Source organism: Papio anubis, chromosome 1, assembly GCF_008728515.1.
Source record: "Papio anubis isolate 15944 chromosome 1, Panubis1.0, whole genome shotgun sequence".
Lineage (NCBI taxonomy): Eukaryota > Metazoa > Chordata > Mammalia > Primates > Cercopithecidae > Papio > Papio anubis.
Genome location: NC_044976.1, coordinates 151,654,165 through 151,664,788, shown reverse-complemented (window position 1 = coordinate 151,664,788; position 10,624 = coordinate 151,654,165). Strand labels below are relative to the sequence as shown.

Genomic DNA, 10,624 nt, shown 5'->3' with positions numbered 1-10,624 from the left:
GTTTTGCCCAGGCTGGTCTCGAACTCCTGAGCTCAGGCAATCTGCCCACCTCTGCCTTCCAAAGTGGTAGGATTACAGGCATGAGCCCCCTCAACTGGCCCAAAGATCAGATTGTTAAGGGAGTCTATGACACCCAAAAGGTTAAGAATTTGTGATCTAGACCAACCTCTTCATTTGACAGATGAGGGAAATGAAGCCCAAAGATGGCCAGTGATCTGCCCAGGACTGCACTAGCCTCAGAGCAAAAGTGGGACTTGAAATCTGAGTCAGTCTGCCCTTTCACTATATACCAATTATAATGAGGTTTACGGATGCCTGAGCTGCTCCTGGCTCCAGGGAGCCCTGGCTTGGGAAACACCAAGCCCCTACACAATGAGATCCAGATTAAGAATGAATGTGTCATCCCAGCTCCACCCCTAGCCAGCTGCACCACTATCCTGCACTCTCTACACATCATTTTACCTTCCAGAGTAGCATTTTACCTTCCAGAGAGAAGCACCCCCTGACCTCCCTACCTCTGAGGAACAGTGTGAGGAAGCAAGGACATGAAATGTGATGGAGCTCCAGAGATGGGGCAGGGAAGGGGAGGAAGAGGGAAGAACAGAAGAGAGCAAGTGGATGTTCAAAGAGGCTGGGGTTGGGCAACAGATAGATGGGATGGTTTTGTTCTATGCAGCCGTTTCATCCTTTGGGGCTAAATTTCCCCATCCCTCACACTGTAGGTAACAGGTCTCCTTAAACTTTGCCCTTGCATCCTCTGAATTGATCAGGGTCCTTCTTTGTAAAACAAAGCAAATATAAAAAGCTGGAATCCTCCCCATCCGTTTTAAGCATGAAGTAAGGATATTGAGAGGACTGAAAAACAGACTTGAGTCTGAGCTTCCAGGATGACTCCAAGAGCCACACTGCAGATCCGGCTGCCAGGGGAACTGCTGCCTCCGTCAGGAGCAGGAAGCTGCCAGTTCTTACCCACTCTGTGCCTGCTGTGATCTGGTGCCAGCAAAAAGGGAGGACCCCTTTCTGCCATGTCCCTGTGCCTGGGTAACTCTGTTCAGAGACAAAGATTGACTCAGATTGATGTGACTAGCACCCCTAGCAGCAATGGAAATTAAAAAATAAGGGCAGTTTTCTTTTGTTTTAGTTTTCGTTGGAAAGGTAGGATGCATCCTTGAAAAACTATCAAAATATCAAGAGGGTATTGAAAACATTTGGGCAGCCATGAATATGTCTATGATAGTGCCCTTTTTGATGCTGGGGACATAGTCCCAGGAGACTTGCTCTGACAACCGTATTTCGAGGTCTCTCATTTTAACTTAATTTTGTTTTGTTTTGTTTTTTTGAGACAGTGTCTCACTCTGTCGCCCAGGCTGGAGTGCAGTGGTGTGATCACGGCTCACTGCAGCCTGGACCTCCTAGGCTCAAGCGATCCTCCCACCTCAGCCTCCAGAGTAGCTGGGGCTACAGGCATATCCACCACACCTGGCTAATTTTTAAAGTTTTTTTGTAGAGATGGGGTTTCACCATGTTACCCAGGCTGATTTCAAACTCCCAGTCTCAAGGGATCCTCCTGCCTCAGCCCCCTAAAGTGCTGGGATTACAGGGATGAGCCCCCACACCTGGCCTAATTTCAACAAATTTTTAAAAAATTCATGTGACTTCTGTATTATATGTGTATATATCTCTTATCATCTATCTAGAAATATATATAGAGATACACATACACACATATACTATTTATAAGCACACATTGTATACATACATGTTTTATTTACCATAATAATCATGTTTCTCTAAAAATCAAGTAGAATTGGGGTGTTGAGGAGAATATTTGAAGCTAATCCTTCAGTTTCTCATAACCCTCAGCTACACACACACACAGGCCCTTAAAGATCTTAGAAGGGAGGGAGGCTAAATGTCCTGGTTTATCTGGAACAGGCCTGGTTTATGCCTATGGGCCCAGCATAATGATTAATAACACACCTGCCCTCTCCAAAGTCTTCATTTAAATGATAAATTATATAGTCATCTTAATCTTAGGGGACATCTGACAGTCCCTGGCTTCTGGGACGTGCTGACAGAAATGTCATTGCAACCTGACCCAGCCAGCCCTTGGGGAAAACCAGGTGGTCAACTGATTTGTCTTTATTCTCCTATTTTGAGAGAGGTCAGACCTCCAGGCCCTACCTCACCACACCCAGCCAGTTGAACTGAGACCTCTGGGGACATGGGCTCCTAAGTCCTGTCCCCTAAGAATTGAGAATGCATCATCACAGATGCTCACACACAGGCTATGGTCCTAGCCAAGCCACGGTCATCTTACTGCTCAAACCTTCCCTCCTCTAGGAACTACCCCTAACCCTGATCCACTGTAAACATAAGTCCTTTAGCATATGATGTCCCCACATTGCATAAAACTCACTGAACCTGCTTACATGCCAATTCTATATGAGTCTGATTATTGTTTCATTTACTACAGTCCTGCCTTTCTCACCAGACTAGGGATCCCAGGGTTAGGGGCTATCTACTAGGTATCCCCAAGTGCAAGATTGAGTTCTTCCCCCATCAAACCAGAGATCTTTAATGGCAGGAACCAGTCTCCCCTATCAGATGGAGCTCCCAAGGACAGGAGTCCTGTAACCTGGAAGACAATCATCTCTTCTTCTTACTTCTGCCTTTGCCATTCAGTGCCCAACCTAGGTTCAAGGGAAAGTGTAGGTATGGATCTCATTCTCCTAACTACCCCGCACTTGGGCTGAGTGAAGGGGTGAGATTTGTTCCTGTGACTCCCTTTCAAAGCAGTTCTGATTTTTCCAGTCTGCCTGGGCCTCCAGGCTGCAGAGCGGACTGACTCGTGCTTAATGAAGCGCATTCTCCATCTGTGGTCTGCCCCTCCTGGCAGCTCCAGCTGCCTGGGGCCTGGCTTTGGGGAAAGCAGTAAAGAAGTTCCCTCATCTCAGGCTGCCCCTCACTACAGACACACCAGGGATCCACTCCCCCAGGCCAGCCCCACCCCACCCATGTTAGGCTAATGAGATCCAGACCCCACACCAGAGCTGTCCTGATTGGGTTGACCTGTTTAATTAAAGCAGCAGCTTCCAAAAACGGAGATTCTGCTCCAAGGCTCTGCCCCTGGCCTCAGAGACAGACTCTGGCTGTCTCTGGCCAGCTTGGACTTTGGCACTTTTTCTCAGACCCTGACTTTCTTCTCTCCCTCCCTCCTTCCTTCTCCTCATTTTTCCAACATCTGTGTCCAGAAAGGAAGAAAAACCATGTTTGGACTGGCCTCCTTCCATCAGTCATTTTTTTCCCCTTTCAAACGTCTTGTCTAAAGCGGAGTCAGTTACATAAACATTCCACCTCTTTCCATAAATTGGCCGCAGTTACCGAACAATAGTGTTACTGTGCAGGGGAAGAGGGAGCCCGAGGCCACACCCCGCAAGTGCTGGTCCCCCAGCCAAATAGAACCAGAGACTCATTCTTTGAAAGAACCAAAGAGGAAATCCAGAATCTTCAGGCGAGACCTTTTCTGTTGTGCTTGGAGCGGTTCCTTTACCAAAGCCCCTCTCTGCTCTGCCCTCCCGGCAGCCGTCTTCCATCTCTTAACTTCAAGCTGTTTGAACGGATGCCCAATTTCTGCTTTTTCCTCAACTGCCTGACAGTGTGTGTCACTGTGTGTCCCTGTCCCGAGGGCAGAGTGTGTGGATGATGGAGTTGGTGGTGGTGGTGATGTGTGCATGTGTGTGTGTGTGTGCGTGCATGTGTGTCTTTTGGCAAGATTTTTGGAGGCACGCCCTCAAGATTTTGTTGCCTTTTTCTTAAATAGAAACAGTTAGACCTCACTAATTCAGACCAGTTGGAGAAAAGTGCACAGGGGAAAAAAAGTCTGACTTAACAGAACCCAGTTCTTCTCAGGCCTTCTCCCTTCTCCCAAATGCATCCAGTTACTGGAACTGGACTAACCACATTGGCAGATACAGTTTTGCCAGACTTGCTCCATGAATAGATAAAGACCACTTTTTCCATTATCTTGAGTACCTAATTAAATGTGTGGGCCACTCAGGGTATGAAAATGCATTTTTTTTTCCTAGTAGGTCAGATATCTTCAACATTTATACAGTACTTCTCATTGACTTAGTGAACTGTCTTCTTAGCCAGACTGCATGCTCTTTAAGGACAAGTTCTATATCTTAATCCATTCACTATCCAGTGTCTATTGTAGCTCCAAGCACATAGTAAGTGTGCAAAATATTGTGAATAGTGGATGGATGGATGGATGGATGAATGGATGGATAAATGGATGTACAGATGAAATTAGTGAGGCAGGAATAACGGGGGTGGAGAAAGAGCCTTGGCAGGGGAAATTTGAAGGAAGCTTCTATTGACCTCCGTCTGGTGAGGAGCAGAAGTAGCAGAGAGCAATGTTAGAGCAAGAGCAAGTAACTGACAGCACTGCCATCAGCTCTCACAGCAAGTGGCAGGAGATGGGAGAGACAGAGATGGTTGGACCTGGGACTGGGGAAGTGAGTGGTAAAGCAGGAGTAGGAAGGCTGTGATTGAATGGGGTTGGTGGGAAGATGTAATCGTGTGAATGGGTCTGTGAGCAGCTCTGGTGCTAGAGGCAGATGTGGGTGTGATAAAAAGAGATTCATCTGCTATGGGTAAACTAAGTGGAAAAGGTGCTGTATCAGTTAAGTGGCTTTTGGCTGCAAGTAATAGAAAATTTAGTTCAGTTGGCTTATACTAGTCATTCTCAACTGGGGGCAGTTTTACTCCCCAGGGGACATTTTGCAAGGTCTGAAGACATTTGTGGTTGTCACAACTGGGATGGGTGGTGGAGGGGGTCATACTGGTATCTAGTGGGCAGTGGCCAGAGATGCTTCTCAACATACCACAATGCATAGGACCACACACAATGCACAGCTGCCCACAGCAAAGTATTATGCACCCCAAAGTGTCAATGGTGATGCTGAGAAACCCTGGCTTAAACCAATAAGGAACACTTTATTGTTCCATATAATAAGCAGTTTCAATGGTGGTCATTTTATGTGTTCATTGAGGAGGTGGGTTCTCCCCACCAGTAGCCTTTGCTTCTGCCATGTATTGGGCCTTTGTTCCCTCAGGGCCACAAGAGGCTACAGTGGCTCCAAGTATCACATCCTCACCCAAGAGCATCTTCCTGTCCCTTTATAAAACTCAAATTTCCTTTCTGTCTCACTAGCCTTGTGTCCTATACCTATTCCTCAATCAATCCTGGGCGAGGGGATTACCAAGATTAGTTTAATTGACATCCCTCACCCCTATCCCCACGCTGACACTGGGGTATGGAACGTGAAACGTGAAGAAAATTTATATTCTGTTAAAAAGAAAATGTATCTTCTGGAGAAAGGAGAGGGTGCTGTGTGATTCACAACAGGCTCTCCCCAGCATATTAGGTTCATGAAACTGAGAAATACGGTCCTGGGCCTCAAGGCTGGAACTTGCTGCTCTGTTACTCATTTTGGATTTGCACCTTCATTCACTCATTCCATAAGCAGTAGATATTTACGGAATGCCTCTGCATGGTGCAAGGAACATCACAGACGTGTGGTTCCTGCTGACCTGGAGCTTTCAGTCTTGTAAGGGAGACACTAATCAAATAGTCTCATGGATGATGTGCAATTAAAGACAGAGATAGGCTGAGATTTAAAAGCACATGGAGCAGTGACAGCATATTACAGAAGACCTTACAAAGAAGGTGAGGGAGAGTCAGGAAGAGTTTCCTTGGTTGAGCTAAGATCTGAAGAATGTATGAAAATTAGCTTGGTAAAAGACAGGGGACAGAGGAGATTTCCCGAGAATAGTGACCATGTGTGCACATCCCTCTGTGGGGAGGAGCTCAGTGCAATCCAGGAACAGTCACAGTGGAGTGCAGAGCAGAAATCCAGGGGAGGACAGCAGGGATTTTGAGAGGTTAGGCAAGGGCCGAATCTCATAGAGTTTGCTCATGTTAAGGATTTTTGTCTTGGTCTTAAGAGCAAGGAAAATTCATTCAAGTGTCCCAAACAAAGATCTTTTTTTTTTTAAGTGTTTAAAGTTTGTAATTCCTAGTAGGAAAACATTATCTGAATGAATACCCTAATGGCAAACCACTGTAAAATGCTTCAGCTGCATTTGGGGGAGAGGGGTAGGGATTATCTTCAAAGCATCCCGGCTCTCTTGATGAGAAGGTCAGAGGTACACTGGTTTGTATTACTAAGACATCCATAAGGTGATCTAGGTTGCTTTCCCTTCAGCAAGGGCTTTATTTATCAGAAGGGCATTATGCTTGACCTCCATATTTGGCTGACAATTTACGGATAAGATTCGTAACCTTTGGGTTGCTCTGGTATTGTGACATATTTGCTGGATGCTGAGCCACATCCTGGAAGGCCACCATAACTTCTGGATCCTGCATGGCTGCAAGAACCTCTGGATCACCAAGAATTTCATTGAGTCCAGGCATTCTGGCCATTCCAGGCATGCCCCCTCCCATTCCAGGCATTGCTCCGGGAAAATGACCAGGCATTCCCCCAGGAAAACCACCTGGAAAAGAGCCACACTGAGCTCCTGACTGTCGTCTGGCTTCTTCCTCCCTCTGGGCTCTCTCATGCTCTTCTCGAGCCTTCTTAGCTCTTTCTATTCTTTCTTTGATCTCTCGCTCTTTCCATTTTCGCTCATACTTTCTCCAATGTTCGGCAATTGTCTGTGCCCTAGGTTGAACTTCTTTTAGCATTGCACTAGCATCTTCATTATAATCCAATTTACAGGCAAGGGCAAAATCATGGGCTGCTTCTTCCCAGTGGCCTAGAAGTCTGTGTGCTTCCCGGCCAGGTGCGGTGGCTCACACCTGTAATCCTAGCACTTTGGGAGGCTAAGGCGGGCGGATCACAAGGTCAGGAGATTGAGACCATCCTGGCTAACACAGTGAAACCCCGTCTCCACTAAAAATACAAAAAATTAGCCGGGCATGGTGGCGGGCGCCTGTAGTCCCAGCTACTCAGGAGGCTGAGGCAAGACAATGGCGTGAACCAGGAGGCGGAGCTTGCAGTGAGCCAAGATTGTGCCACTGCACTCCAACCTGGGTAACAGAGCGAGATTCCCTCTCAAAAAAAAAAAAAAAGAAAGAAAGAAAGAAAAGAAAAGAAGTCTGTGTGCTTTCTCTCGCCACTTGTCAGGCTGAGCTGAATCAGGATTTATTTTGATGGCTCTGTCACACTCTCGGATGGTAGCATTTGGCTTCTGTAATTTGACGAAGACACTGGCCCTCTTGGCCTACAAAATGGCAGAGCAAGGATTCAGCCTGATGGCATCTGTGAATAAGTCAGTGGCTTTCTGCAGTTTACCATCATTTAGGGCTCAGTAGCAGCCACCTTCTTATCATTTGCCTGATCCATCATCTCTGTTATCTCTGCATTTTCATCTCCCATTTCTTGATGGGCATCAGTGTCTGGTTCAATCACACCTTCATTATCGATTTCTAGATCACTTTCCTCACTTGATGGTTCATCTGCCTTTAAGTCTTCCTCCACCTTCTTACTATCAGGTTTTTCTTCCTAGGTATTTTCTTCGAATATAGCTTTCTGAGTAGCAGGTGGTACTTTACCCCACATGCTCTCCACCCACCCCCTCAGGAAGCGCATTTCCTTGGTGTGCAGAACACTGGGATCCTGCTTACACATTTTCACAAAGGCCCGAAGTTCATTCACTTTGTGGGGGTCCATGGTCAGGAGGTGGTGGGCAAAGCTGAGGGTCTGTAGCCTGGTTCCAGGATCAGGTTTCAGGATCATGCTTGGCATGACCGCGCAGAAAGGACTTTTTTTTTTTTTTTGAGATGGAGTCTTGCTCTATCACTCAGACTGGAGTGCAATAGTGCGATCTCGGCTCACTACAGCCTCCACCTCCTGGGTTCAAGTGATTCTCTTGCCTCAGCCTCCTGAGTAGCAGGGATTAGAGGCACCCACCACCACGCCCAGCTAATTTCCAAATAAGGATCATTTTGACTGCAGTGTGAAGAGCAAAGTGGAGAGAAGCAGGCTAGATTTGGGAAGGTAAGAAACTACTACATGGGTTCAGGCAGGTGAGTTGTGATGGTGGATTAGATCACGGCGATGGTGGGGATGTAGAGAGGTTGTAAGATTTAAGATACATTTGGCCGGACATGGTGGCTCAGGCCTGTAGTCCCAGCATTTCGGGAGGCCAAGGCAGGTAGACTGCTTGAGGCCAGGAGTTTGAGGCCAGCCTGGCCAACATGGCAAAACCCTGTCTCTACTAAAAATATAAAATTAGCCGGGTGTGGTGGCGTGTGCCTATAGTCCCAGTTACTCAGGAGGCTGAGGCAGGAGAATTGCTTGAACCTGGGAGGTGAAGGTTGCAGTGAGCTGAGATTGTGCCACTGCACTCCACTCCAGCCTGGCGAACAGAGCAAGATCTTTTCTCAATTAAAAAAAAAAAAAAAAAGAAGAAGAAGCCAGGCACGGTGGCTCACACCTGTAATCCCAGCACTTTAGGAAGCCAAGGTGGGTGGATCACAAGGTCGGGAGATCGAGACCATCCTGGCTAACATGGTGAAACCCTGCCTCTACTGCAAATACGAAAAATTAGCCAGGCATTGTGGTGGGCACCTGTAGTCCCAACTACTGGGGAGGCTGAGGCAGGAGAATGGCAAACCTGGGAAGCAGAGCTTGTAGTGAGCGGAGATCATGCCACTGTACTCCAGCCTGGGTGACCGAGCAAGACTCCATCTAAAAAAAAAAAAAAAAAAAAAGGCAGAAAGAGGGAGATAGACATTTAAGAGGTAAAATTGACCAAATTTATTGATGGATTTCTTGTGGACCAGTGGGGAAAATAAAGTATTAAGGACAGATTCCTAAATTTCTGGATTCAGAAAATGGTTGGAAGGAAGAGCCATTTATTAAGAAAGAAAACAGTGGAAAAGGATCAGACCTCTGGGAAAATTAGAGTTTAGCTTTCATCATGGTGAGATCACAGCTCCTTTGAGACATCCAAGTGGAGATGCTGAGCAGGCAATTGTATATATGGATCCAGAGATCAAAGGAGAAGACTGGGTTGGAAATATAAATTTAGAGAATATTGGCATACAGATGGTATAGTGGGTGTCTATCACCAAGTAACAAATTACCTCAACACTTGGTGACTTCAAACAACAGCCATTTATTATCTCTTATGGTTTTGTTGTATTGAGACTTTGGACAGTGCATGGAGAGGATAACTTTGTTCTACAGTGTCTGAGGTCTCAGCTGGGAGACTCAATGGCTGGGACCTGAAACTACATATATATAAAAAAAATATATGTTTTTTTTGGGTTTTTTTTTTTGAGATGGAGTCTCGCTCTGTCGCCCAGGCTGGAGTGCAGTGGTGCGATCTTGGCTCATGCAAGCTCCACCTCCCGGGTTCAAGTGATTGGTTCTTCAGCCTCAGCCTCCCAAGTAGCTGGGATTACAAGTGCCCACCACCACGCCCAGCTAATGTTTTGTATTTTTAGTGGAGACGGGGTTTCACCATATTGACCAGGCTGGTCTTGAACTCCTGACCTCGTGATCTGCCCACCTCAGCCTCCCAAAGTGCTGGGATTACAGGCATGAGCCACCATGCCTGGCCTATATGATATTAATGTTGGCTGCTGGGTGGGGGCTTAACTGGAGTCACTGGCTGCCAACACCCACATGTGGCCTCTCTACCTGGCCTGGGCTTCCTCACCACAGGATGGGTTGCTTCTAAAATCAAGAAGCCTGAGAGAGATCCAGGTGGAGACGGAATTCTTCATACGACCTAACCTCCAAAGTCATAGAGTGTCACTTCCATTTGACCAAAGAAGTCATAAGCTGCCAGGAAGATTCAAGGGGAGGAAACTTAGACCCTACTTCTTGATGGAAAAGTGTCAGTTACGTTTTAAGAAGAGTATGTGGGATGGGATAAATATATAGGTGTGGCCATTCTTGGACAATGCCATGAGCCACAGATGCTACTTAAAGGTAGCGAATAAGGTGTCCCAAAGAAAAACAATATGGATCAAGAGAGGAGAGTGCCTCGGATGGAGGTTTGGAGTCATCTTACATGTCAGGATAAAGAAGAAGAGTCTACCGAAAAAGACAGAGAAGACACAGACAGGGAGTGGAAGGAAAACCAGAGAGCATGGCGTCACAGAAGCCATGGAAAGAAAGTTCACTCATTTACTCAATGAGTATTTATCAGGTACCTACTGTATTTATCAGGCACTTATGCCAGACTGTTCCAGGTTCTGGGAATGTAGTAATGAATGCAAAATTCCTTGACTTCATGATGTTACATTCTAGAAGGGAACTATCCAATTAGTTGAAAACTGGAAAAAAAAAATGTGCCTTGGATATAGTCACTTGAAGGTCAATGGTGATCTTCATGAAAATGGCTTTTATAAGAAATGGGGACCAAGCATGATGGCTCATGCCTATAATCCAGCACTTTGAGAGGCTGAGGCAGGAGGATTGCTTGAGCCTGGGTGTTTGAGATCAGCCTGGGCAACACAGCAAAACCACATCGCTGCAAAAAGGAGCAAAAAATTAACCAGGCATGGTGACGTGTGCCTGTGGTCCCAGCTAGTTGAGAGGCT

The 10,624-nt window shown here is 46.5% G+C and overlaps 1 pseudogene across 1 annotated transcript; it reads right to left on the bottom strand.

Annotated features, from left to right (window-relative positions):
* Positions 1-1,687: 1,687 nt before the first annotated feature.
* On the bottom strand, positions 1,688-8,262 carry LOC100998665 (annotated as a pseudogene). Its single transcript, XR_002517526.2, has 2 exons — positions 7,179-8,262; positions 1,688-6,843 (listed from the first exon to the last, which is right to left on the bottom strand). The product of XR_002517526.2 is annotated as a hsc70-interacting protein-like (transcript).
* Between the last annotated feature and the right edge of the window lie 2,362 nt (positions 8,263-10,624).